At 49.7% G+C, this 27955-nt stretch overlaps 1 protein-coding gene across 4 annotated transcripts in view; it reads left to right on the forward strand.

Moving 5' to 3' along the window:
- Window positions 1–6931: 6931 nt before the first annotated feature.
- Window positions 6932–27955, forward strand: part of CALN1 (calneuron 1) — a 649447-nt gene continuing 628423 nt past the window's right edge. For all 4 annotated transcript variants that reach the window (XM_078354140.1, XM_035279438.3, XM_035279415.3 and 1 more), the window contains exon 1: window positions 6932–7033. The gene's annotated coding sequence lies outside the window, so the exon portion shown is untranslated. The remainder of the gene's footprint in view (window positions 7034–27955) is intronic.

The following is a 27955-nucleotide window of genomic DNA, read 5'->3' on the forward strand; positions in this document are numbered from 1 at the left end:
GAAACTTTATCTAAATAATAATAATAATAATATGTTTTTGATTTTTTTTTGAGATGAAGTTTTGCATTTTCACACAAAATGGAGTGCAGTGGTGCAATCTCGGCTCACTTCAACCTCTGCCTCCCAGGGTTAAGTGATTCTCTTGCCTCCTCCCAGGTTTAAGTGATTCTTTTGCCTCAGCCTCCCGAGTAGCTGGGACTATGGGTGCACACCACCACACCCAGCTAATTTTTTGTATTTTTAGTAGAGATGGGGTTTTGCCATGTTGGCCAGGCTGGTCTTGAACTCCTGGCTCAGGTGATCCACCCACCTCGGCCTCCCAAAGTCCTGGGATTACGGATGTGAGGCACCACACCGGCCCATATGAATTTTTATTTTAGAGTTAGGGATACATGTGCAGGTTTGTTTCAAGAGTAGCAAACTGCTCCCCACTTAGACCCGGGGTCCACTGTTCCTGTCTTTGTGTCCATATGTAGCCCGTTTAGCTCCCGCTTACAGGTGAGAACGTGGTTTTTGGTTGTCTGTTTCTGTGTTCATTTGCTTGGGATAATGGCCTCCAGCTGCATCCATGTGGCTGCAAAGGACATGATCTCATTCTTTTTTATGGCTGTGTACTATTCCATGCTGTGTACGTACCACATTGTCTTTATCCGATTCAGCACTGATGGGCAACTGGGCTGATTCCGTGTCTTGGCTGTGGTGCATAGTGTTGCAATGGGCACATAAGTGCAGGCGCCGTTTTTACTGAACAATTTATTTTCCAAGGTAGAGAGCCAGCAGTGGGATCGGGTTTGGTGGGAGTTCTGTTTCAGTTCTTTGAGAAATCCCCACAGTTTTCCACAGGAGTTGAACTCCTGTGCATTCCCGCCGACGATGTGCACTTGTCCCTTTTCCCCACGGTCTTGCCACTGTGCTACCTTTGACGTGTGTCCTTCACGGCCCGGTTCGTGCTCAGAATCTTCATGCCCTCTCGTGAGGCATTCTGTGGCACTGCTGTGAACCCCCCAGCCTAGGGAATGGGATGGAGAGAAGGAAGGAGGAAGAAGAGGGGAAGCCGGAGAGAGAAGTGGATCAGGGATGGTTGGTACGTGCCGTTTCTGCTGTTTGCCAAGCCTCCAAAACCTGGACCTTCAGAGCCATGGATCTGAACCCAGATTCAGGGCGATTCAAGAAGGAAAAGCTCTCTGTCCTGCCACGGGGGAAGCCAAACCTCCATAGGGGGCACCTTCCAGAGCCACATCCACCGAGACAACGTGGCCACAGAGCTGACCACAATAGGTCACAGAATGGGACCCAAGGGCTGAGCAATGGAAAAGTAGACCTGGGTGCTCAAGGGAAGACTTCACTTAGGATATATACAGCTTATCCTACGCATTCACAAAAGGATATATACAGCTTATCCTACGCATTCACAAAAAGATATATACAGCTTATCCCATTCATTCACAAACATCTCATGGGGCAGCAAGGACTTCATTTTCTTTTTTTTTTCTTTTTTTTTTTTTTTCTTGAGACCGAGTCTCACTCTGTTGCCCAGGCTGGATCTCGGCTCACTGCAACCTCTGCCTCTCAGGTTCAAGCTATTCTTGTGCCTCAGCCTCCCAAGTAGCTGGAAACACAGGCGCCCGCCACCACGCCCGGTTAATTTTTGTATTTTTAGTAGAGATGGTGTTCACCGTGTTGGCCAGGCTGGTCTTGAACTCCTGACCTCAGGTGATCCGCCCACCTTGGCCTCCCAGAGTGCTGGGATTACAGGCGTGAGCCACCGCGCCTGGCCAAGGACTTCGTTTTCATCTCCATTTTACCACCTGTAGAATGAAGTTGATGTCTTTTCACCTTCATAAATGATACCAGTTTGGATGTTTGTCCCCTCCAAATCTCATGCTGAAATGTGATCCCCAGTGTTGCAGGTGGGGCCTGGTGGGAGGTATTTGGGTCACGGGATGGATCCCTCGTGAATGGCTTGGTGCCTTCCCCTTGGTAATGAGTGAGATTTCGCTGTTAGTTCCTGTGAGATGTGGTTGTTTAAAGGGCTTCCCCCTCTTGCCACGCGATACTGGCTCCCCTTTTCCTTCCACCATGATTGGAAGCCTCCTGAGGCCTTCCCAGATGCAGAGGTTGGTTCCATATTTCTTATACAGCCTGCAGAACTGTGAGCCAAATAAACTTTTCTTTTTCTTTTTCTCTCTTTTTGTTTTTTGAGACAGAGTTTCGCTCTTGTTGCTCAGAGCAATGGCATGATCTCAGCTCTCCGCAACCTCTGCCTCCTGGGTTCAAGCAATTCTTCTGCCTCAGCCTCCTGAGTAGCTGGGATTACAGGTGCACCACCATGCCCGGCTAATTTTTTTGTATTTTTAGTAGAGACGGAGTTTCTCTGTGTTGGTCAGATTGGTCTCAAGCTCCTGAGCTCAGGTGATCCACCCGCCTTGGCCTCCCAAAGTGCTGGGATTACAGGTGTGAGCCACTGCGCCCGGCCGCCCCTGTTCTTTATAGATTACCCAGCCCCAGGTATGCCTTTATGTTAATGGCAATGCAGAATAGGCTCATGCAATGAGAAAGGGCTATAGGTCGGAGCCCGGACTTCGGTGCTCCCGGAAGCCCGCGGCTTGGTATCTAGCATGCCGGTATTCCATACACATGGAAGTTGGGTTGCCTTTTTAAAACATTGGAACTTTTTTCTTTAAATTACGAATATACATTTCCTTTGATGTAGCAACTCTTGAGAGAGCAGAGGGCAGTTGCATCTGAGGAGTTTTATTTCCACAGTTAGGTTGCTCTGGTGCTCTAGGCTAGCCTTTTTTTTTTGAGACAGGGTCTCACTCTATTGCCCAGGCTGGAGTGCACTGGCACCATCATAGGTCACTGCAGCCTCGACTTTCTGGGCTCAAGTGATCCTCCTGCCTCAGCCTCCGGAGTAGCTGGGATTATAAGGTCTGCACCTCCATGCCTGGCTTACCTTGCTTCTGCAGGCAGAAATGCAGTGAAATGACTCTAGAAAATTTTGGCTATTTTCATATCAGGAAAATGACAAAAATTAATGAATCATAACTTGTGTATTATCCTAGCAAATAAGACAACTATTTACTTATTGGACAGACTGTCCCCTGATTACAGGCCATTAGTGGCTACAGGTCATTGACATTTTATTAGAATTTCATAGGTGTGAGGGTGAAAAATTGTGCATTTTTCACCAGGGAGCTAAGCTTACTTCATATGTTAATATAGAAATACATGACCAGGAGCGGTGGCTCATGCCTGTAATCCCAGCACTTTGGGAGGCTGAGGTGGGTGGATCACCTGATGTCAGGAGTTTGAGACCAGCCTGGCCAACATGGTGAAACCCCGTCTCTACTGAAAATACAAAAACTAGCCAGGTGTGGTTGGCTGCAGTTCCAGCTACTCGGGAGGCTGAGGCAGGAGAATCACTTGAATCCAGGAAGTGGAGGTTGCAGTGAGCTGAGATTGTGCCACTGCACTCTAGCCTGGGTGACAGAGCAAGACTCCGTCTCAACACAAACAAACCTCACAAAACACCACTGTATAAAAAACCAACACATTTTAACCAGAATTTCCTGTGAGGCCACTCTGCACCAGGTACTAAGTAGGAATAGGAAGGTGCCTGGGCACAGTGGCTCAGGCCTGTAACTCCAGCATCTTGGGAGGCAAAGGCAGGGAAGATTGTTTGAGCCCAGGAATTTGAGACCAGGCCGGGCAACATGACAAAACCCTATCTCTACAAAAAATACGAAATTATCCAGATGTGATGGTGCATGCCGGTGGTCTCAGCTACACAGGAGGCTGAAGGGGAGGATCACTGGAATCTGAGAGGTCAAGGCTGCAGTGAGTTATGATTGCACCACGGCACTGCAGCCTGGGTGACAGAGTGAGATCCTGTCTGGAAAAAAAAAAAAAAAAAAAAGAAGGTAAGGGCCACTTGTCACTTATGGAGGGACACCACCTTTAAAGAGTTGGGGACTGGTCAGGCGCGGTGGCTGACGCCTGCAATCCCAGCACTTCGGGAGGCCGAGGTGGGCGGATCATGAGGTCAAGAGATTGAGACCAGCCTGGCTGACATGCTGAAACCACATTTCTACTAAATATACAAAAATTAGCTGGGCATGGTGATGTGCACCTGTAGTCCCAGCTACTCGGGAGGCTGAGGCAGGAGAATTGCCTGAACCCAGGAGGCGGAGGTTGCATATATCTTTAATATTTTCCATAATATTTTGCCAACCACCCCTAGTGAATCTCAACACTCCTGGGATCAAGCGATCCTCCTGCCTCAGCCTCCCGCGTAGCTGAGACTACACGCATGCACAAGCATGTTCAGCTAGCTTTTAAACTTTTTGTAAAGATGGGATCTAGCTATGTTGCCCAGCCTGACCTCTAACTCCTAGCCCCAAGTGATCCTCCTGCCTCAGCCTCCAAAAACGTTGGGATTACAGGTGTGAGCCAATAATCGAGTGGCTGATGGCAGATTCTTTGCTGACAAAGATTTTGTGGACAGTAGGGGTGAGGGCTGTGGGCATTTGAGGCTGAGTCAGGCGGGGGTAAAGTGGGCACAGAGTGAGGTTTGCTGGGGAGGCTCTGGGATTTTGCTGAAAGCCTGCTTTCTGACGTTGCCAGTCTGAGCTGTCCTGGCACAGGCTCCATTTCTCAGCGGAGTGGCTGGGATCTGGGAGGTTGTGGGTGTCCCACTCCATCCCTCACTGACTCTGAGGTCCTTAGAGATGATCCTGCACAGATTTTCTCAAGATTTTTAGGGTTTACCCTCTGCAGTGCGCTCCTCCCATCTGCCAGGAAGATTTGGTCAGCCTTGGTGCTGGGAGAATTGAGCCTGCTTTCTAAAAGTCCACATATCCCTTTCCCTTTCTGTTAAGAGCATTACTGGCTTGGTTCGACCCTGTCTAATTTTTAAATTATAAACCCAGGCTTAAAAGGAGAAGAGGGTCACGTGCATGCTCTTAGCCCTGAGAGGGCATCTAGGGTTCACTCCGACACCAAACCCAGCTCCCTCCTGGACACCCTGACACTCAGTCCGAAGCACATACCCTGGAGACCTCTGGCTTCTGAGCACCAGTCGGCTGGATTTATTTCACGTGCTTATGAGAGGAAAACGGTATTGAAAAGATCCTGTGGCCGGGCGCGGTGGCTCACGCCTGTAATCCCAGCACTTTGGGAGGCCGAGGCAGGCGGATCACGAGGTTAGGAGTTTGAGACCAGCCTGGCCAACATGGTGAAACCCCGTCTTTACTAAAAACACAAAAAATTGGCCAGGCATATTGGCGCATGTCTGTAGTCCCAGCTACTCAGGAGGCTGAGGCAGGAGAATCGCTTGAACCCGGGAGGTGGAGGTTGCAGTGAGCCGAGATTGCACCACTGCACTCCATCCTGGGTGACACAGCAAGACTCCATCTCAAAAAAAAAAAAGATCAAATAAATATCACTGAAAAACTGACTCCACAGTATGGGATGCCCAGTGGGATGGGCTGTTGTGAGGATGAGCTGTGGTGGTCTTAGCTAAGATAAGCTCACAAAGAGGCCGGCAGCTGCCCAAGCAGGGGCAAGTGGAGAGAGGCGGCATGGGGGAGGGGTCACTGAGGATGACTGTGTGTCCCTGACCCAGGAACTGTCCTTGACACACATTCGTGCTCTATCAAAGGCAACAGGAGATGCCGGGAACCCCCCACATGGGTTTGCTGTTACCCTCCTCCCTGTGGCTCCCTGTCTCTGTTCCTCTCCTGGCCATGCTCTGTGTCACAGCTGTTTCTCTTGCTGACCTGCCTATAGCATGAGGTGTATGGGCAGGGTGTCTGCAAAATGGGCAGGTAGGTGAATGTGCACGGATGTGTGTGTGTGTGCATGGCAGGCATGTGAATGTGCGTGAACAGGCATGTGTGTACCTGGGTGTGTGTGTGTACATGGGCAGGCATGTGTGTACATGAGCAGGTGTGTGTGTGTTTACATGCGCAGGCATGTGTGTACATGAGCAGGCATGTGTGTACATGAGCAGGTGTGTGTGTGTGTGTGTGTGTACATGGGCGGGCATGTGTGTACCTGGGCAGGTGTGTGTGTGTTTACATGGGCAGGCATGTGTGTGCCTGGGAAGGTGTGTGTGTGTGGTATGAGCAGGCATATGTGTGTGCATGGGTGGGTATATGTGTACATAGGCAGGCATGTGTGTGCATAAACATGGACAGGCATGTGTGTGTACATGAACCAGGTGTGTGTGTGTGCGTGGGCAGGCATGTGAGTGTGCATGAGCAGGTGTGTGTGTACATGGGCAGGTGTGTGTGTGTGCATGGGCCAGTGTGTATGTATAACAGGCAGGCATGGGTGTGTACATGGCAGGCGTGTGTGTACCTGGGCAGGTGTGTGTGTGTGTGTGTGTGCATGGGTGGGTGCGTATGTATAATGGGCAGGCATGTGTGTGTGTGGACGGCTGGGCGTGTGTGCATGCAGGTTACGTAAGTGGCGATACTCTCAGTAGAGGGGCACGCAGTATAGGACCAGGTTTCCCACTTTCCCCAGGCTGTGTCCTGTGCAGTTCTGTGTCTGAAGAGGGTGTCACTGATGTCCCCTGCCCTCACGGAGCCCAGCTCTTTGCCTCGGCTTGGAAGACAGTGAGCAGGACACTGGTGCTCCCTAGGGTAGGTAGTGCCTGGGTCCACAGCACTGTGGTTCCGATTCCAACAGTGCAGCCCGAGAGGCTCCGGTGTTTCTGGCCGCACCTTTCCGCCTTCCCAGCCCCGTTCCCCTGCTGGAGTGACACGGCTGCAGGAAGCTTTCCCAGCAGCGGGAGCAGAGCCAGCGCAGACACGGCAGCAGCACTGGCACCCTTCAAATTGGGACTCTAGCCCTTTAAATCTGCTCAGTTACCAAAAAAGAAGAGGCATCAGACCCTGTTAATTAAAGCTCGCCCCGGTCCATCATTCTGAGGAGCTGCAGTGCCCTGCTCCTTCCTGATGGCTCAGAGATCCTCCTGAACTCCCAGCCATGGATCTTGGAGAATTTCCCCCGAGATCAGCAGGAGGTATGACCCTTGCCGATGACACTGTGAAGCTTGTGTGGCTCTAAATCAATGAGACAACTGACTGCATGGATGCTGCCTGCCTTCCCCCTTCTGCTTTTCCTCTTCCCCTCTTCCTCCTCTCCAATTTCCCAGCTTGTGTTTAGTTGAGACAGAATCAAGTTTTCATGGGTTTCGGAGGAAGGGGAGGGGTGGGAAGATCTGGAGGTGGCTCCTGCGTGTTTGTTTGGCCCTAGCTTCACCCAGCTGTCAAAGTGGTTTGCAGGAGCCGGGAAACACGTTTCTTTCAGCTCTGACTCATGCAAAACTGCTTCCTCCTGGCCGGGCCCCTTCCCCTTGGAGATAATGAAAAGGGCATAACCCTGACTTGACCTGCTCACCACAGCGATGCCCCGCCGCTGGCTGGGAAGATGGCCGTGGGCTGCGCTCCTGCGTCGTTGGAAAACTCATTCCATCCAACTTTCTCCCTGTAAGCCGTCCCGGAGGAAGGTCTGGTGGACGCCTGCCCCCCCTCCCCGCCCCTGCCCTCATTCTCCCCTCCTCTTTACTTTCTGAACACTGCTTCTTTCAAATGCTTGCTGTATGATTTCAGGAATTCCTAACCCTGTCCCTTGTACCTTTTGAGGAAACTCACTTCTAGCCCAGTCTCAGGTTCTGTGGCAAAAGAGTTGTTTTGATTCAGGAATCTGCTCTAGCCTGGCAGAGAGAAGGAGTAGATTTATCTTTTTGGTACGTTGCATTGTGTGAATTGTACTTCGGCTCAGAGAACGTCTATCTGCAAATCCGTCATTGATTTGTTTCCGACCCCCACGGGGTGTCTTCTGGGCGAAATGCTCTTCCCGAGTCATGCCCAAAGGAAAGACATCAGCTAGACACGACTTCACAGACGTCCCTGAAAGTCAGACTCAGGGAGAGGGAGGCGTTTTCATCGTCCTGAGTGACGGTCATCTCCCGGGTCCCAGGGGCGTGTGGGAGCAGGGCTTCTAAGGACTTCCAATTCCCCACCTAGGAGAGGAGCTTGAGAGGGAAAGTGCTTTTACTGAATTTTCCAAGGGCTTTAAAACATGCTGAGTGGTTAACATCCCCGTTCAAGTCTGGAGACGGATCTGAGCGAAAACACAGCTCACGTGAGTAGGGATTTCCCCCAAAGTGGTTGCCCGCAGAGTCCTGAACTGTTGCCAGGAACATGTATTCGCAGCTAAATCCCTTTGCCATCCCGTGGCCAAGGATGGGCACTTTCTCTGGGTGAATGTCCAGAAGTCAGCCTGCCTGCTTCCCAGACACTGGGGGTGCAATGCGTTTTGTTTGGTCAGAATCATCTAACTCTCTGCTGTGTCAGAAACCCTCCGGTCAGGAGAGGCCGTTCAGAGCCTAGGAGCGAAGCTCCTGGTGGAGTGAATTCTTAGCTCATGCGCATCGGTGGATCTGTGTGGCTGATTTAAAGACCCTAAAGGAGGAACCCCGGGAGACATGCTTCCTGCAGAGAGAAGCTTAGGCATGGAGGCCTTGGTCATGCTGGTTGGAGGGAGGAGGCTCGGGGCAGGGTGGCATTGGGGTTTTGAGGTCCCTTTGAAAGGCCGTGCTCTCAGCTGCTCTGTGAGGGTCAGGTTCTCTCCTGGAGCTGGGGATATAAGCGGACTGAGCCCTGAGCTCACAGACGGTTCGGAAGAGAGACTTCATCCACACAGCTGTTGGCACTTCTTCCTCTGCTGCCTGGTGGCCCAAGAGTCGACACCCTTCTCCCACTTTCTAGAGGAAGCCAAGAGGGGCTTGAGATAGATGTCACTAACTGTGTTCTTGGACCAGCTGGGCACATTAACAAGAAGTAATTAAGTAGCCTGTTCAACTTAATGGTGGGTGTGTGTGTGTGTGTGTGTGTGTGTGTGTATTTAATTCACTGGGTGGCTGCTGGCTTTCAAGAAGCTGTAAACAGGTGCCAGTGGAGTTTGTTTAGACCTGGCCACTTTGTGCAGCTCTGTGGTCCGCTGACCTTCCTTTTTAATGGCGGTGCTGTTTCACCCACAGTCTGTCCTGTCCCTCAGTCCCCACAACACCGTGGTCCGCTGACCTTCCTTTAATGGCGGTGCTGTTTCACCCACAGTCTGTCCTGTCCCTCAATCCCCACAACACCGTGGTCCGCTGACCTTCCTTTTTAATGGCGGTGCTGTTTCACCCACAGTCTCTCCTGTCCCTCAATCCCCACAACACCGTGGTCCGCTGACCTTCCTTTTTAATGGCGGTGCTGTTTCACCCACAGTCTGTCCTGTTCCTCAATCCCCACAACACCGTGGTCCGCTGACCTTCCTTTAATGGTGGTGCTGTTTCACCCACAGTCTGTCCTGTCCCTCAATCCCCACAACACCGTGGTCCGCTGACCTTCCTTTTTAATGGCGGTGCTGTTTCACCCACAGTCTCTCCTGTCCCTCAATCCCCACAACACCGTGGTCCGCTGACCTTCCTTTTTAATGGCGGTGCTGTTTCACCCACAGTCTGTCCTGTTCCTCAATCCCCACAACACCGTGGTCCGCTGACCTTCCTTTAATGGTGGTGCTGTTTCACCCACAGTCTGTCCTGTCCCTCAATCCCCACAACACCGTGGTCCGCTGACCTTCCTTTAATGGCGGTGCTGTTTCACCCACAGTCTGTCCTGTCCCTCAATCCCCACAACACCGTGGTCCGCTGACCTTCCTTTTTAATGGCGGTGCTGTTTCACCCACAGTCTGTCCTGTTCCTCAATCCCCACAACACCGTGGTCCGCTGACCTTCCTTTAATGGTGGTGCTGTTTCACCCACAGTCTGTCCTGTCCCTCAATCCCCACAACACCGTGGTCCGCTGACCTTCCTTTTTAATGGCGGTGCTGTTTCACCCACAGTCTCTCCTGTCCCTCAATCCCCACAACACCGTGGTCCGCTGACCTTCCTTTTTAATGGCGGTGCTGTTTCACCCACAGTCTGTCCTGTTCCTCAATCCCCACAACACCGTGGTCCGCTGACCTTCCTTTAATGGTGGTGCTGTTTCACCCACAGTCTGTCCTGTCCCTCAATCCCCACAACACCGTGGTCCGCTGACCTTCCTTTAATGGCGGTGCTGTTTCACCCACAGTCTGTCCTGTCCCTCAATCCCCACAACACCGTGGTCCGCTGACCTTCCTTTAATGGCGGTGCTGTTTCACCCACAGTCTCTCCTTTCCCTCAATCCCCACAACACCGTGGTCCACTGACCTTCCTTTAATGGCCATGGTGGGCTCTTAGCTTACAGGGTGGTGGGAGAGGCATGGTCTTTGGGGAGCAACAGGCCTTCATTGGAATCTTGGCTTCACCACACAAGAGCACATAGCCTGGACTGCCGATGAATCTCACCGGGCGTCAGTGTCTCCGTCTGTAATATGGCAATGCTGTCAGGATTCTACGGAGTCATTTAGCCCAAGTCTGTGCGTGCAGCCGGTACAAAGGAGTATGTCCTCTTCCAACTGCAGCTGCCTTGAATTCAGTCAACACTAACACAAAGGGCTGGACTGTTTCAATAGCTACGGAGACTCCTGTACTGACCTGTGGACTGTGCTTTTTCTGAGGGTAGACATGACCTCTTCCCTGTCACTCTCTCTCTCCCAAAACCTAGCGCAGGGCCTGGCACGGCGTGGGAGCAGTAGAAAAGTTTATTGAGTGAATACACGCTGGTCTGTGGACACGTTACCTTCAATATAGGTGGCTTTTAATGACTAAGCAAAACCAATTCTCACTCAGTTTACTTAAGAAATACGGCTGAGCCAGTTAGACCAAAGAGCCTTGTGACTGTAATAAATTTGGATTAAGATATATCCATTTGTGGGGAAATTTGAACTGTAATAAAGAAAATGTCTCCTGCACTGGAACCTGTACCGGGTGCCTGCGACCCCACGAGTGCCCCAGGAGTGTTCTCATTGCCAGCAGCCTTCCGGCTTCACGTGAGGCTTCCTTCTTTTCATGCTCTGAAGAAGAGAAGAGGCTGTGAAAGGGGAGAGCAGCTCCGAATGGAAGGAGGCGCTTCGACTGCTACTCTGGTGCGTAGAACGAGTCTGTCAGTACATCAGTCCATTAAAAAGAGTGAGTTCGTTTGTGTAGAGACACTTAGTACCTACTGGGAGAGCCATTGATTTAATATTTTAAAAAAATATTATTGATTGATTGAGATGGAGTCTTGTTCGCTCTGTCGCCCAGGCTGGACTGCAGTGGTGTGATCTCTGCTCACTGCAACCTCCACCTTCCAGCTCACTGCGCTCCAGCCTGGGCGACGAGAGAAACTCAGTCTCAAAAACAACATACATATATATCTATCAAAGACAGTCATGATCATCATAACGAATACCACCACCACCACCTGACATTCAGAGAGGGTCTCTCTAGCTACGGGTTGGAGGCGCCCACATGAGATTGGCTGCCCTTATTCTCCAGTAAAGGGATAGGTGGATAAATAGTGTGTGCCCTGCCATCCCAGCACTTTGGGAGGCTGAGGTGGGAGCATCATCCGAGGTCAGGAGTTCAAGACCAGCCTGGCCAACATGGTGAAACCCTGTCTCTACCAAAAATCCAAAAGTTAGCATGGTGGCGCACGCCTGCAATCCCAGCTACTTGCGAGGCTGAGGCAGGAGAATTGCTTGAACCCAGGAGGTGCAGGTTGAAGTGAGCTGAAATTGAACCACTGCACTTCAGCCTGGGCAACAAGAGCAAAATTCTTTATCAAAAAGAAAAATAGTGTGTGTCATAGGCTATGAGAGGCACGAGTCCCGTGGTCTGTGGGAGGATAATGATCTTGGCCTTGGGCTCATTATCAAGCAGACGATCCCCAGACTGAGCCCCAGCAGAGGTGGCTATGGGGTAACAGCCTCGGCTGAAGAAGTTCTATGTGCAAAGAACAGAGGCGAAGGACACCCTAGAGGGAGTGGGAGCAAATCTGCCTGACCGTTGCAGGAGGCACCGCGATGAAAGAAGCAGCTGGAGAGGTGGCGGGGGTTAGATCCTAAGGGGCCCTGGGTGCGTGAAAGGAGGGGCTACATGTTGAAGGACATGGAGTCGATGAAGGATTTTAAGCAACGGAATTACCTTGGAAAATTGAATTTCACAAATACGCACTGAGCCTCAATCCTACACCAAGCTGTGTCCTGGGCACCCGGCACGTGGTGGGGGACGCAACATAAAAAATCCCTGCTCTCATGGGACTTCCAGGCAGTGAAGAAGACATGGAAAGGTAAAGTGTACATGGCACGTCGGTGACGCACGTGGAGAGAAAGAAGCCGAGGAGGGGGGCGAGGTCCCGAGACGGTGATGAGGCGTGGGGGTGGGTGCAGCCCCAAAGAAAATGCAATCACACATAAACGAAGACGGCCGCACAGTGAACACTCCCGGAGGCTTCGTTGTAAGAACTGTGGCTTCTGCTCTGAGTGACACGGGAGGCAACGCTGGGCTTTAAACATTTGAAAAAGATCCTCCTCACTGCTGTGTTGAGGAAAGATTGTGGGTGGGCAGGGTGGGGGCAGGAAGACCAGCTAGGAGTGAACGTGTAACCCAGGCGAGAGGCGCACCCGTGGGGAGGTCTGCCGAATGCTTGGATTCTGAGCTCTCTGTTTCCCCAGGATGGAGGCGATGGGACATGCTGACGGATGGCAGAGTTGTGTGACATGAGTCGAGGATGACTCAAGCTTCCTCAGCCCGACACGGGGCCGGCTGTGGGTGGAGCAGGTTTGGGAGGAGAGCAGGAGATGGGTGTTTCTCATGTTCAATTAGAGACGTCTGTGGAGGCTCCCGGTGGAGATGTTGAGTGGGCAGTCCGGGGTTCACGGGAGAGATCTGGGCTGGAGACAGCCTTGGAATCATCAGAGTACAGATGGTATTTAAAACCCCCTCGGATGAGCTCGTCGGGAGAGGGAAGGGCGGAAGGACTGAGTTCTGAGACGTCACCACTGTTTACAGGTGAAAAAGATGGCCGGAAAGCAACCCAGGAGGTTAGGAAGGAGGTGTCTTCCTTCTTCCTTCGTCAAGATGATTTGCCCCCTTTCTATATTCTACGTCCTCGTCTCTCCTGGCACCAAGACTCATAGCCCATTCTCCCTTTTTTTTTTTTTTTTTTTGAGATGGAGTCTTGCTCTGTTGCCCAGGCTAGAGTACAGTGGTGCAATCTCTGCTCACTGCAAACCCCGCCTCCCAGGTTCAAGTGATTCTCCTGCCTCAGCCTCCCAAGTAGCTGGGACTACAGGCACCTGCCACTATGCCCGACTACTTTATATATTTTTAGTAGAGATGGGGTTTCACCATGTTGGCCAGGCTGGTCTCGAACTCCTGACCTCAGGTGATCCTCCTGCCTCGGCCTCCCAAAGTGCTGGGATTACAGGCGTGAGCCACCGTGCCCGGCCCTCATTTTCCCAATTTTTAACTTGTCTCTTTCTCCTGGCTTCTTCTCGCTTCCCTATAGGTCTGCTAAGATCTTTCTCATCTTAGAAAGAACCTTCCCTTGGCTTCCACAGGCTCCCTTAGCTTTTGCTCTGTTGTTCTCTTTTTCTTCACAGATAAACTTTGATTTCTTTCGGCATTAATCAAGCAAGCGCTGTATGCCAGGCATCAAAAATATGGAAACAAAGGCCGGATTTTGCCATACTCAAAAGAATGTTCATTTACAACTTGTCTACTTCTGTAAAGCAGTTTGGATACCGTTTCTGACATGCATATAAATGAAGTATAAAATATATGATCATAAACGAAACATACACCATTTTGTGCTAAAATTCTGTATTTGTATTCTAAAATATAATTTAGAACAGAGGAGCAAGATCAAGACAAAAAGCAGAATGCAGAAACGAAGGTCATAAGATTCGATTTCATGTTATTTTTATTACTGTTTGTTTTTGAGACAGAGTCTCGCTCTGTTGCTGAGGTTGGTGCAGTCTTGGCTCACTCTGCCTCCTGAGTTCAGGTGATTCTCCTGTCTCGGCCTCCATAGTAGCTGGGATTTCAGGCAAGAGCCACCACACTCAGCTACTTTTTGTATTTTTAGTAGAGATGGGGTTTCCTTATGTTGGCCAGGCTGGTCTTGAACTCCTGGCCTCAAGTGATCCACCGGCCTCAGCCTTCCAAAGTGCTGGGATTACAGGCGTGAGCCACTGTGCCTTGTCAGACTCTACTTTGTTTTAATTTTGAGAGACAAAGTCTCACTATGTTGTCCAGGCTGGTCTTGAACTCCTGGCCTCCAGTGACCCTCCCACCTTGGCCTCCCAAAGTGTTGAGATTACAGGCATGAGCCACTGTGCCTGGCTGGTTATAAAATTCTATACAAATACAATTGAGCCACTAATCTGATCAGAACTTTCTGGTCAGAAAACAGAAAATGAGAATTTCTTTAAAAAATGTGCCCATTCTCTCAGATCGTAATTGTGTGGGTCAGTACGTGTTTGGGTTTTGGGTGCTACCTAACCAGGGCTCAGATCAAGAAACATGGTCCACTCCCCAGCGCCACCCCCGTGATCGATTCCCGTTGGTTCCCTCCCCAGGGACGGACATTAACCGTTTGCCTGCTTGAAGCTATTTTGGGAATTGCTTTAGGAGTTTTGTTGTCTGTGAGATGATATGCTGGTTGCTCAAGAAAAACCAAAGCTTTCTGGCATTTAATTCTAAAAGAATACAGTTTGATCCTTGAACAGCATGGGTTTGAACTGTAAGGGCCACTTAGACATGGGTCTGCTTCTGGCACCGCCATGCTTGACACAGCAAGACCAGCCCCTCTTTTTCTTTTCTTTTCTTTTTTTATTTGAGATGGAGTTTCGCTCTTGTTACCCAGGCTGGAGTGCAATGGTGCAATCTCGGCTCATTGCAACCGCCGCCTCCTGGGTTCAGGCAGTTCTCCTGCCTCAGCCTCCCGAGTAGCTGGGATTACAGGCACGCGCCACCATGCCCAGCTAATTTTTTGTATTTTTAGTAGAGACGGGGTTTCACCACGTTGACCAGATGGTCTCGATCTCTTGACCTCGTGATCCACCCGCCTCGGCCTCCTAAAGTGCTGGGATTACAGGCGTGAGCCACCGTGCCTGGCCCAGCCCGTCTTTTTCTTCCTCCTCCTCAGCCTCCTCAAGGTGAGAAAGACCAGGATAGACCTTTATGATGATCCAATTCCTTCTAATGAAGTCGGTATATTTTTTCCTCTTCGTGATATTTCAGTAACATTTCCTCTTCTGTAGCTTACTGTATTGTAAGAATACAGAATATATTACGTCTGACATGCAGCATGTGTGTCAATCAGCTGTTTAGGTCATGAGTAAGGCTTATCCGCTCAACAGTAGGGTATTTGCAGTCAAGTTTTTGGAGATTCAAAAGTCATACATGATGAGGTGTAGTAGCTCATGCCTGTAATCCCAGGACTTTGGGAGGCAGAGGTAGGAGGATTGCATAAGCTCAGGGGTTCGAGGGCAGCCTGGGCAACATGCTGAAACCTCATCTCTAGAATTAATTTTTTTTTTTTTTTGAGATGGAGTTTCGCTCTTGTTACCCAGGTTGGAGTGCAATGGCGCGATCTCGGCTCACCACAACCTCCGCCTCCTGGGTTCAGGCAATTCTCCTGCCTCAGCCTCCTGAGTAGCTGGGATTACAGGTACGCACCACCATGCCCAGCTGATTTTTTGTATTTTTTAGTAGAGACAGGGTTTCACCACGTTGACCAGGATGGTCTCGATCTCTTGACCTCGTGATCCACCTGCCTCGGCCTCCCAAAGTGCTGGGATTACAGGCGTGAGCCACCGGGCCCGGCCCTAGAATTAATTTTAAAAATTAACTAGTTATGATGGCATGTGCCTGTAGTTACAGCTACTCAGGAGGCTGAGGCAGGAGGCTGCAGAGAGCTGTGATGGCACCACTGCACTCCAGCCTTGGCAGCAGAGTGATACACTGTCTCCAAAAAAAAAGAAAAGGTGTATGCAGATTTTCAACTGCTTGGAGTAGGGGGAGCAGCACCCCTAATCCCCGCAGGGTTTGGGGGCCAACTGGATTTTCTTCTGAGGTTTCACTTAAGGAATGCTGAAAAGTTAGGTGGCCTCTACCTTGTCCCTTTCCATAACATACTTTGGAGAGCATGCAAATGTATGTGTGTGTACCAAAATGCAAAATATAAACTTACAAACTAAGGATTAACAAGATGAAGAGTGGCACTTATTTGCACTGATGGCAGCCCAAGCAGGGGGCAGTCAAGGTGGAATCTGGAGAGGATGGAATGTTCAATGCCAGCGAGATGAAGCAGCATAAGGCCGGGAAGTGTCCCTCGGAGTTAGAAAGTAGGAGGCAGCCAGCCAGGTTCCTGGAGTGAGGAAGGCAGAAGCCAGATTGTGGGAAGAGGTCAAGGAGGGAATGAGAGATTTGCCACGATGCCTCTACATGGAGACTACTATTTTAGGACGGTCTCTTCTCACGGGAGGGAGAGAAAAGATGGCAGGTTAGAAGACCTTGCAAAACATAAGGAAGGATTTTGTTTATTTCTCGATAGAATGAGAGAGACTTAGTCATGTTTTTGGAGAAATAGGTAGTCAAGAAATACAGGCAAGGCTGGGTGCCGTGGCTCATGTCTGTAATCCCAACACTTTGGGAGGCTTAGGTGGGAGGATGGCTTGAGTCTAGGAGTTCAAGGCCAGCCTGGGCAACATAGTGAGACTCCATCTCTACAAAAAACAAAAATAAAAATAATTAGCCATACATAGTGGTGTGTGGGACTACAGCTGGGAGAATCAGCTACTCAGGAGGCTGAGGCAGGAGGACTGCTTGATTGAGGTCAGGGGTTTCGACCAGCCTGGCAACATACCAAGACCTCATCTGTACAAAAAATAAAAAGAAAAACAAATTAGTTGGGTATGGTGGTGCACACCTATAGAACCAGTTGCTTGGGAGGCTGAGGTGGGAGGGTCGTTGGAGCTCAGGAGGTCAAGGCTGCAGGGAGCCGTGATTGCACCACTGCACTCCAACCTGGGCAGCAGAGTGAGACTCTGTCTCAAAAAGAGAGAGAAAGAAAGAAGGGAAGAAGGAAAGAAAGAGAAAAAGAGAAGAAGGGAGGAAGGAAAGAAGGAAAGAAAGAAAGAGAGGGAGGAAGGAAGGGAAGAAGGAAGGAATGAAGGAAGGAAGAGAGGGAAGGAGGGAGGAGGGAAAGAAGGCAGGAAGTAAAGAAAGAAGGAAAAGGAAGGAAGGGAGGGAGGGAGGAAGGAAAGAAGGAAGGAATGAAGGAAGGAAGAGAGGGAGGGAGGGAGGAGGGAAAGAAGGAAGGAAATGAAGGAAGAAAGAGGCAAAAGATAGAGAAAAGATAGTTAAAGCAAGCAAAATCCTAGATAAATGTGCGCGTGAGCGTGTGCGTGTGTGCACGTGTGCGTGTGTGTGCATGCATGCTGGTGACAGACCCTTCTCCTTGCCATTGTTCTCCTTTGTTTTGAAGCTGAGACAGCCCTTAGCTACCCCACACTGCTTAGGATCTCCTAGGATTGACCCGCTCAGGCCTCTTTAGAAAAAGAAGCACTGTCTGTCATCTGTCAACTTTATTTCAGCCATCGGTCCCAGAATGTCAGGATCGCCAGGGACCTTAGTGAGTGTCCAGCCTGTGTTTTTATTTTCCAAATGAGAAAACCGAGGCCCATGATTTTCTGGAAAGGTAGAGAGAACAGCAGAGCTGAAGCCCAGATCGCCAGACTACTTGACTGTATTTCCAGAACTCTGTACTTGCAGGCATTTTCAAAACTCTCCCTCCGAATCTCTAAAACTTGAGTGTTTCTAAAATTTCAGCATGCACCAAAATCATCTAGAGGTTCCCCCCCACCTTTTTTTTTTTTTTTGAGACAGGATTTCACTCCGTCACCAGGCTGGAGTGCAGTGATGCAATCACAACTCACTGCAGTCTTGACCTCCTTGGCTCAAGCAGTCCTCCCTGCTCAGCCTCCCAAGCAGCTGGGACTACAGGCGTGTGCCACCACGCTTGGCTAATATTTTATTCTCTGTAGATACAAGGCCTCGCTATGTTGCCCAGGCTCATCTAGAGGTTTTGTCAAGACACAGATTTCTTGTGCCCCACCCCTTCTGAATTTCTGGTTCAGCAGGGCTGGGAAGAGGCTAAGAATCTGCAGCTTCAGCAGCTTTCCCAGGTGACGCCGAGGCTGCTTGTCTGAGCGCCACACTTGGAGAACATTATTCAAGAGAGGGGTGTGCCCAGAGCAGGCAGGGAGGGAGGGAAAGGCTAGACTGGGGCCATACATTATTCAAGAGGGATGTGCCCAGAGCAGGCAGGGAGGGAGGGAAAGGCTAGACTGGGGTCATACATTATTCAAGAGAGGGGTGTGCCCAGAGCAGGCAGGGAGGGAGGGAAAGGCTAGGCTGGGGCCATTAGGAGCAAGCATCTTCTTTGACCTGAGCTTGTTTCCCATGGGTCAGGCTTGAATGAGGTGTGGGTGGCCAGCTGCCAGCCCCACGAAGCTCAGCACCATTTCACCTCCTAGTCACCAAGAGACTTAAGGAATGCAGTTGTACTAGTCTGTTCTCATGCTGCTAATAAAGACATACCTGAGACTGCGTAAGTTATAAAGAAAAAGACATTTAATGGACTTCTTACAGTTCCACGTAAGAGAGTCCTAAATGGGACAGAGAGAGTCCTAAATGGGACAGCACATTCACAAATTCACCGAGCGCTGCTGGCCTCTCCGCCGTGGCTGCAGCCTCTCTCCTGTGCTGCCTGAGGCCCTCCAGGGCTGCAACTTGTGGCTGGAGAGGCCTCACAATCATGGCAGAAGCCAAAAGGCACAAGGCACGTCCTACATGGCAACAGACAAGAGCGAATTTGTGCAGGGAAACTCCCCCTTGTGAAAGCATCAGACCTCGTGGGACTTAGTCACTATCATGGGAACAGTATGGGGGGACCCACCCCCCGTGATTCAGTGACCTCCCACTGGGTCCCTCCCAGACACACGGGGATTATGGGAGCTACAATTAAAGATGAGACTTGGGTGGGGACACAGCCAAACCCTATCAGCTCTGGGACTAATCCCAGGAACCAGGCTGTCGTTAAATACAGCACGGTCTGTGCTTTTACGCCTTTCTGCCTTCCATGGAAAGCAAATCACAGGGAAGCTGGCCATGCAGCCCCAGGCTGGGGAGCATGTCAGAGCTCACATTTCCCTTGCAGCCACTCGGGCCAGCACCACTTCGCCACTCCCCAAGGGAACGGGGAGCGCCCAGCTGGGTCAGACCCAAGACTCCTCTTGAGCTCATTCCATTATCTTGGCACTCAGAGCATATGTCAAGTGAATTCTGTGTCTCTGGCAGGTTATTACGCGCTGAATTAGTGTAGTGAAATAAAAACGATAATAAAGCTGTACCGCACTCTTAAATTGTTAAAATTTATTAGAAAATGTGCATAGTTATTAACTGATTTTCGGCTGTGTGCATTTGCTTGTGCCGCAGCCAGGGAGGATGAAAAGTGGCTCTGTCAAACGGTGGCTGAGGGTTGGCTGCTGGAATTCTCCAGAGAGTCCTAAATGGGACAGCACATTCACAAATTCACGGAGCGCTGCTGGCCTCTCCGCCGTGGCTGCGGCCTCTCTCCTGTGCTGCCTGAGGCCCTCCAGGGCTGCAAATTGTGGTCCCCGGGGAAGAAAACCCATCTGTCCACTTCCAGGAGGCCCCCACGGCCAAGGGAGGCGTGGATGAATGGGGCCCCGCGTCCCTCCAGTGTTTACGCTTAGGAGGCACAGTAACTCACCCTCACTGGTCTGGGGACGGAACGTTCAAGCCCAGGAAAGCTGTTGGAGATGAGCTCCCACCACATTCTCATCTGTTATCTCTGCCGGCTGGTTTCCTATTTCTTTCATTTTTTTACTTTAGGTTCTGGGTACATGTGCAGATCATGCAGGATTGTGACATAGGTACACACATGGCAAGGTGGTTTGCTGCCTCCATCCCCCATCACCTACATCTGGTATTTCTCTTCTCATTATCCCTCCCCACCCTCCCCACCCGCCACTGTCCCTCCTGTAGCCCCCGCCAACTGACTGCAGTGTTTGATGTTTCCCTTCCCTGTGTCCACATGTTCTAATTGTTCAACACCCACCTATGAGTGAGAACATGCAGTGTTTGATTTTCTGTTCTTGGGTCAGTTTGCTGAGAATGATGGTTTCCAGGTTCATCCATGTCCCTACAAAGGACAGGAACTCATTGTTTTTTATGGCTGCATAGTATTCCATGGTGTATATGTGCCACATTTTCCCTGTCCAGTCTATCACTGATGGGCATCTGGGTTGTTTCCAAGTTTTTGCTATTGTAAACAGTGCTGCAATGAACATATGTATGCATGTATCTTTTTTTTTTTTTTGAGACGGAGTTTCGCTCTCGTTACCCAGGCTGGAGTGCAATGGCGCGATCTTGGCTCACTGCAACCTCCACCTCCTGGGTTCAGGCACTTCTCCTGCCTCAGCCTCCCGAGTAGCTGGGATTACAGGCACACGCCACCGTGCCCAGCTAATTTTTGTATTTTTAGTAGAGACGGGGTTTCACCATGTTGACCAGGATGGTCTCGATCTCTTGATCTCGTGATCCACCTGCCTTGGCCTCCCAAAGTGCTGGGATTACAGGCGTGAGCCCCCGCGCCTGGCCCTCATGTATCTTTATAATAGAATAATTTATAATTCTTTGGGTATATCCTATTTCTTTTCTCTTTTTCCCTTAGAGACTGGATCTTGCTCTGTTGCCCAGGCTGGAGTGCAATGGTGCAATAATGCCTCACTGCAGCCTTCAATTCCTGAGCTCAAGTGATCCTTCCACCTCAACCTTCTGAATAGCCAGGACTACAGGCACGTGTCACTATATCCAGCTAATTAAAAAAAAAAAACAATAAATTTTTTTTTGTAATGGGCGAGTCTTGCTATGTGGCTCAGGCTGGTCTCAAACCCCCAGCCTCAAGTAATCCTCCCACCTCAGCCTCCCGATCACAGGCGTGAGCCACCATGAGTGGCCCTACCCTGACTTTTGGAAACCCAAAGAAGCAGCCAAGCTTTTTCCTAGCTCAACTAGGGCCATTTCCTGATTGCCTCATCAGCAACGAGCTGGGCCTCCCATGAAGTGCAGACATGCAGCAAGGAAGTTTTTCCTGCTGTTCTGCTCTGTGGGGTGGAGGATGACTCGTTTTCAGAAAGAGTGATGCTTTTAGTCCTTAGCACTTAGGATGAAGGAGCCCTCCGTGGTCTTGTAGCTAAGAAAGCCCACCTTACTGTCTCCTCCTGGAAAGATTTCTCCGGTAACTCATTCTACCATTCTTTGTAAAAAATATATATATTTTTTTGAGACAGAGCCTTGCAATGTCACCTAGGCTGGAGTGCAATGATGTGATCTCTGCTCACCACAACCTCCGCCTCCTGGGTTCAAGTGATTCTCCTGCCTCAGCCTTCCAAGTAGCTGGGATTACAGGTGCACACCACCACACCCAGCTAATTTTTTGTATTTTTAGTAGAGATGGGGTTTCACCATGTTTGCCAGGCTGGTCTGAACTCCTGATCTCGTGATCTGCCGCCTCAGCCTCCCAAAGTGTTGGGATTACAGGCGTGAGCCACCAATGCTCAGCCTGTAAATTATTTTTATCTTAAAAAAAAAAAGAAATGTTATTTACCTTTTTTTTTTTTTCTTTTCAGTTTTGAGATGGAGTCTTGCTCTGTTGCCCAGGCTGGAGTGCAGTGGCATGATCATGGCTCACTGCAGCTTTGAACTCCTGGGCTCAATTAATTCTCTTCCTCAGCTTCCCAAGCAGCTGAGACTATAGGTGTGTGCCACCACCATGCCTGGCTAATTATCGTTACTATTTTTTTTGGAGAAATGGGGCCTTTTTATATTGCCCAGGCTGGTCTGGAATTCCTGGCCTAAAGCGACATTGGCCTCCAAAGCTCTGGGATTGCAGGCATGGTCCCCTGTGTCCCGTCTCCAAGGAACATTTCATTTGGAATCAGATCCCATAAGGTCTACCTTTCAGCTGATGGCAGCGTCTGCATTGGTTTTCTAGCCCTGGATCCTTGCCACCCCGAGAGCCAGCTAGGTTGTAAATTCATCTGAAGCCTGAGATGCTTCTGTTGAAGAAGAAGCAGGGAAGCAGAGCTCAGCATACTTCCCAAATGCCAAGGTTGAGAGTTTTCTGGAGCCTCCGCCACTGTGCTCAGGTGTTTTCCTTGGGGTTTCCATGAATTTCCACTTAACAGCTGCAAGCACCCAGGGTGGGGTAGCAGCACATTGTATCCTGATCTTGGGGGGCTCCCAGCCTTGGCATAATCTGTGGGGTCCATGGTGAACTGAAAAACTCAGGGGCAGTGTGGGAGACTGGTGGGTTTTTTATTCCCCTGTGGGGGAGGTTTTCTTCTCATCTCTTTCTATTTGGTTCCTGTTTATATGGCACAGCTGATATATGCGGAGAGTTGGGAGGAGACCGCTTGGTGGAATTCCTGCTGTGTCTTGTGGATGTGTTGCTCTTGTGTGGTTGGCAGTTAGTCTATTTTTCTGGCCCCGGGACACTTCAGGCTGCTACCTGGTCAGGGGCTGCTGGAGGGCGATCAGTATCTCAAAGACTGCTGCAAGGGGCAGGTTCCTTTCCCCCTTGTAGTCACTGATTCAGAGGAAAACGGAACTATACCAGCAGAAATTTAAGACACCTAAGCTCCAGTGAGATTGTCCAACACCCTGAGTCTTCCCTTTTCTGCCCTTGAGCCTGAAGATAGTCCATGGGGTGTGTAGAAAGAGTAACGCATGTTTGGATTCAAACAGAGCCGTGGCCTTGTTCTTTTCCCGCCTCCCCGTGATGTGGCGTCCAGAAGATAAGGCGGTTACGTGAGAGTCAGTTTACCAGCACCATCTCTTTGCCCAGGCAGGGCGATTTCCTCGTTTTAAAAGACAGTGAAATTGCTGATGTGAGAGCTGGTGCTTGCTGAAGCATGTCATAACGGAGCCAACTTCAGAGAGCCAGGTGCCCTGCAGAAACCGACATTTAGGATCCGTTTATACATTCTCCACCTCTTCCAGAGAGGATGCAGGGTGATTTGCAGAGATGAGTACCCAACTCCAGGACATAAGTGAATGAAAAACAAATAGACAGAAAACAAGACAAAGGGAGAACCAGGCGGGAAGGGCAAGCGTAGAGCCAGGAGTGAGGTTGGGACACAGAGTCCATGACATCAGACCCTGTGCATTTACCGGAGGCAAAAGTCTGGGGTGGCCCTGAGCTTTCTTTCAGCCAGCACAGAGAGGGAAGCAGTCCCTTATTACAGACCCGGCATCTATGTGGCGGAAGCAAGCCAGCTGCTCAGGAGAGGCATGGCTGTTTCTGTTCCCGGAGGCAGAGGGAAGTACTGACTATGGGTCCTTGTATTTGTGTGTTTCATGCTGCTCATAAAGACATACCCAAGGCTGGGTAATTTATAAAGAAAAAGAGGTTTAATGGACTCACAGTTCCACATGGCTGGGGAGGCTTCACAACCATGGCAGAAGACAAAGGAGGAACAAAGGCACATCTTACACGGTGGCAGGCAAGAGAGTGTGTGCAGGGAACTGCCCTCTATAAAACCATCAGAGCTCATCAGACTTACTATCACCGGAACAGCATGTCAGTTACCTCCCACTGGGTCCCTCCCAAGACACAGGAGGATCTGGGGAGCTACAATTCAAGATGGGATTTGGGTGGGGACACAGCCAGCCCATATCAGTCCTCAGAGGGAAGACCTGGTATAATGTAGTAAGTGTCCTGAACAGTCTCACAGTTCATTGTGGCAAGGAGTTTAACAGGACTGGCTGCATCCTCTTAATATTCCTCAAGGTTGGGAGATGGTTAGGGAGGTAGAGCTATCCCAAAACATTTTCTGTTAGTCTGACTTAATGTTTTTTTTGGAGACAAGGTCTCAGTCTCTTGTCCCAGCTGGAGTATTGCAATGGCTCCCTACAGCCTTGAACTCTTAGACTCCCAATATCCTCTGACCTCAGCCTACAAAGTAGCTGGGACTACAGGCACACACGGCTACGCTTGCTAATTTTTAAATACTCTGTAGAGACGAGGTGTCTCTCATTATGTTACCCAGGCTGGGCTCTAACTTCTGGCCTCAAATGATCTGCCAGCCTTGGCCTCCCAAAGTGCTGGGTTATAGGCATGAGCCTCTGCACCCGACTGAATCTGACTAGAGTTTAGATGACCTATGGTGGGCTGCCTTCCCTCCAAGTCATTCGCCGTGACAAGTGATTCCACGGAGTGGCGACAGAGGCTTCTGCAGTGTTAAGTTGTGTGTGCTTGTGCACATGTGGTGTACATGTGTGTGCATATGTGCTGGGGGATGGCAAAGGATGGGGGTGCCGAACCCTCAGGTTTTTTGTCATTTTCATATTTGGGTTCCTCATAATTTTTTGCCTGAAGAAAAGGGCCCCCCACTACTAATGATAGCTTTATTGGTGGTTAGGAAAAATAGATTGGTGCCGGTCTCTGTGGCTCACGCCTGTAATCCCAGCACCTTGGGAGGCTGAGGCTGGTGGATCATTTGAGGTCAGGAGTTCGAGACCAGCCTGGCCAATATGATGAAACCTCATCTTTACTAAAAATACAAAAATTAGCCAGGTTTGGTGGCACAGGCTTGTAATCCCAGCTACTCGGGAGGCTGAAGCAGGAGAATCTCTTGAACCTGGGAGGTGGACGTTGCAGTGAGCTAAGATTGAGCCACTGCACTCCAGCCTCGGCGACAGAGTGAGACTCCACCTGACACACACACACACACACGAAAACTAGCGTGGCTTCACTCCCTGGGTGGTTATTTTTCCAACACTGTGAGCACTGGGTGAGGAATTTTGAGATAATTCTCCTAGACAAAAACTTGGAGGGCAATTGCCCTGGGCTGCTGGTTGAGTCCAACCCCATATGCTCTAACAGTTGGTAGAGCTGGAGGTGGCACTGAAATCCTCTTAGGAACAGGGAACAGGTGACCAGGACACGTTCTGGAATACGATGCCATGTAGGACGCAGGGACAGCCAGACCGGTTCGTTGGAGCTGGCATCGCTTCTGATTGCTTGGTGCTCGGCTCACCTCCATTTTGATTGGTCAGTGCGTGCGCCCGCAGGTGGTTAGATATTGAAAGGGCGGACTGAGAAGCCCCTGGAGGGGAATATTTCAGGTTCCATGTGAAGTCCAGGCAAAAGGTAGCAACATCCCAAGCGTTGACCATGGCAGAAAAATGTTTATCCAGAAAACAAAGCAGGTGACCTAAACAGCCACCTCAATAATTAACGTCCCTATAAAATTTTACTATGTTTAACCTTAAGCATCATAATTTCCTCGTGTATCCTGTTATAAATTGACCACAAATTAAATACCTAGGTCCTAGAATTTATATATATATATATATGATTATTGCATCTGTTAAAAATATGTATGAGTATAGATAAAAACATTATTATAGATAAATATATTATCTATAAATTTATAATTACTATGTGTAAATATAATCTATAAATATATAATTATGTATAAATATACATTATCTATAAATCTATAATAATTACATATATTTATTAAAATATATAATTACAGGTGGGGTGGTGGCTCACACTTGTAATCCCAGCACTTTGGGAGGCCGAGGTGGGCAAATCACCTGAGATCAGGAGTTTGAGAGCAGCCTGGCCAACAAGGTGAAACCCCGTCTCTACTAAAGAGACAAAAAGTTAGCTGGGATTAGCCTATAATCCCAGCTACTCCGGAGGCTGAGCCAGGAGAATCGCTTGAACCTGGCAGGGGACGGAGACTGCAGAGAGCTGAGATCACACCACTGCACTGCACCCTGGGCAGCAGAGCGAAACTCCATCTCAAATGTGTGTGTGTGTGTACACATGTACATTTACATATGATAATTATATATATTTATGTAATATATGTTGTATAGAGAGAAACTCTAATAAATCATGAAGAACGTGAGGTTTATTTGGAAAAGTGATGACCATTGAGTTTCAGAATAGCTATTCTACACGCGTTCTTTTCGGCAATAATCTGAGTTCACAGTCACTTGTCTGTAACGGCCACCCGCGCCCTCTGTCGAGAAGAGAGTGGTAACCATTTGTCCTCTGTCCTCATTCACTTCATCGAGGAGGGGCCTCAAATCCTAATGGTAGAAAATGAGGGGAAAATCCCACATTACCCCACGCTCATTTAGGGGGGATATTTTCTACGAGCCATCTGCTATTCTAGGTGCTGGAGATACTGCAGGGAACAAAATCAAAAAGGGTCCTGCTCTGACGGGACTCACAGTCTAGGGGTGAACAATAAATAATGGAAACTTAGCTAATGTTTTCTTTTAGGGCCCTCAGCCGCTGTCAATATCTGAACCCACTTGAGGTTGGTGTCCGTTGATTGACTTTCCGCTTGAAGATGGATTCTGCTTTCCTGTGTATGTGAATGTCTACCCTGGACTTTGTGAACAATCTGTTGGGCAGACTGTGGGTTCTGTTGGGCACATCTGAAGAATATTGATTTTGTTGTCGTTTTTGTTTCAGTAGGAAGTTAGCCCGGCTGGACAGCAGCTAAAATGCCTATCCGGTTCTCTTAGGCTGAGCTGGGCTGCTTGGAGTCTGCTCTTTGTGTGTGTGTAGTTAGGGAGTCAACCAGAGGTTCCATAGAGCCACTCTCAACATTTGGGTCCCCCTCCACTATGACTCTTTCTTTTCTGATATTTTTCCTTCCTTTACTTTTTTTTAAGAGATGGGGTTTTGACATGTTGGCCAGACTGGACTTGTACTCCTAGACTCAAGCAGTCTGCCTGCCTTGGCCTCCCAAAGTGCTGGGATTACAGGCATGAGCCACCGTGCCTGGCCGTCCTTCTAGCTTTCTAGATGCTGATGTCATCCTGAAGTCTTTTCTGATTTCTCCACAGCAAGACTTCAGGTTTCTGGCCTCACACCAGCAGTAGTGCTGCCTGGGGACTGCCTTCAGGTGAAAGCAATAGAAACCAAAAATTTGGGCAGGGCACAGTGCTTACACTTGTAATTCCAGCACTTTGGGAAGCCAGTGCGGGTGGATCACTTGAATTCCAGAGTTTGAGACCAGCCTGGGCAACATGGTGAAATCCTGTCTCTACAAAAAATACAAAAATTAGCTGGACGTGGTGGTGTGTGCCTGTAGTCCCAGCTACTTGGGAGGCTGAGGCAGGAAGATCACTTGAGCCCAGGAGGTTGAGGCTGCAGTGAGCTAAGATCACACCACTGCACTCCAGCCTGGACCACAGAGTGAGACTGTCTCTCTATAAAATAAAACAAAATAAAAACAAAACTAAAAATCAATCTGTGCCTTTCCAGCTTTCAAAAATCGCATCCCTTTCAGTTTCTTCCTGCTCTGGGCCACTTTCCGTTGCCTTCTGAGGATGGTCTTTTGTATATTGTGCAGAATTTGTGAATATTGTTTGTATGAGAGCTGGTCCAATATGAGCTACTCTGTGGTTATGAGAAGAACTCGGAAACTTAGCGAGTAAGTGAGGGAACAGATATGGTCATTCCTCATAGTGATCAACGCCAGGATCAAACCCAGCCTGGCAGGGAGTCTGCAGTGTGTCTTCGGAGGGTCACTTCAAATGAGTGCGGAAGGGACATTGAGCTGAGGCTGGGATGACCTGGGGAAGCCACATGTGCGTGGTGGGTGGGAGCACCCCACAGGGAATATCAGGCGTAAAAACATTCGGGTGAGAAGGAGCGAGGTTGCTGGAGAGGCAGGGATTCGGCAGAGGGAACAGGAGAGAAGGAAGGCAGAGATGCCAGCAGCAGCTGGACCCTGCGGCGGGCACTGGGACTTCATTCCACGTGGAACGATCTATCACTGAGAGGACTTTAAGCAAGACAGTGATGTGATCGGCTTTTCTCATTCAAAAGATCACAGCCCAGCGCCGTGGCTCCTGCCT

Source organism: Callithrix jacchus, chromosome 2 (assembly GCF_049354715.1).
Source record: "Callithrix jacchus isolate 240 chromosome 2, calJac240_pri, whole genome shotgun sequence".
Classification (NCBI taxonomy): Eukaryota; Metazoa; Chordata; class Mammalia; order Primates; family Cebidae; genus Callithrix; species Callithrix jacchus.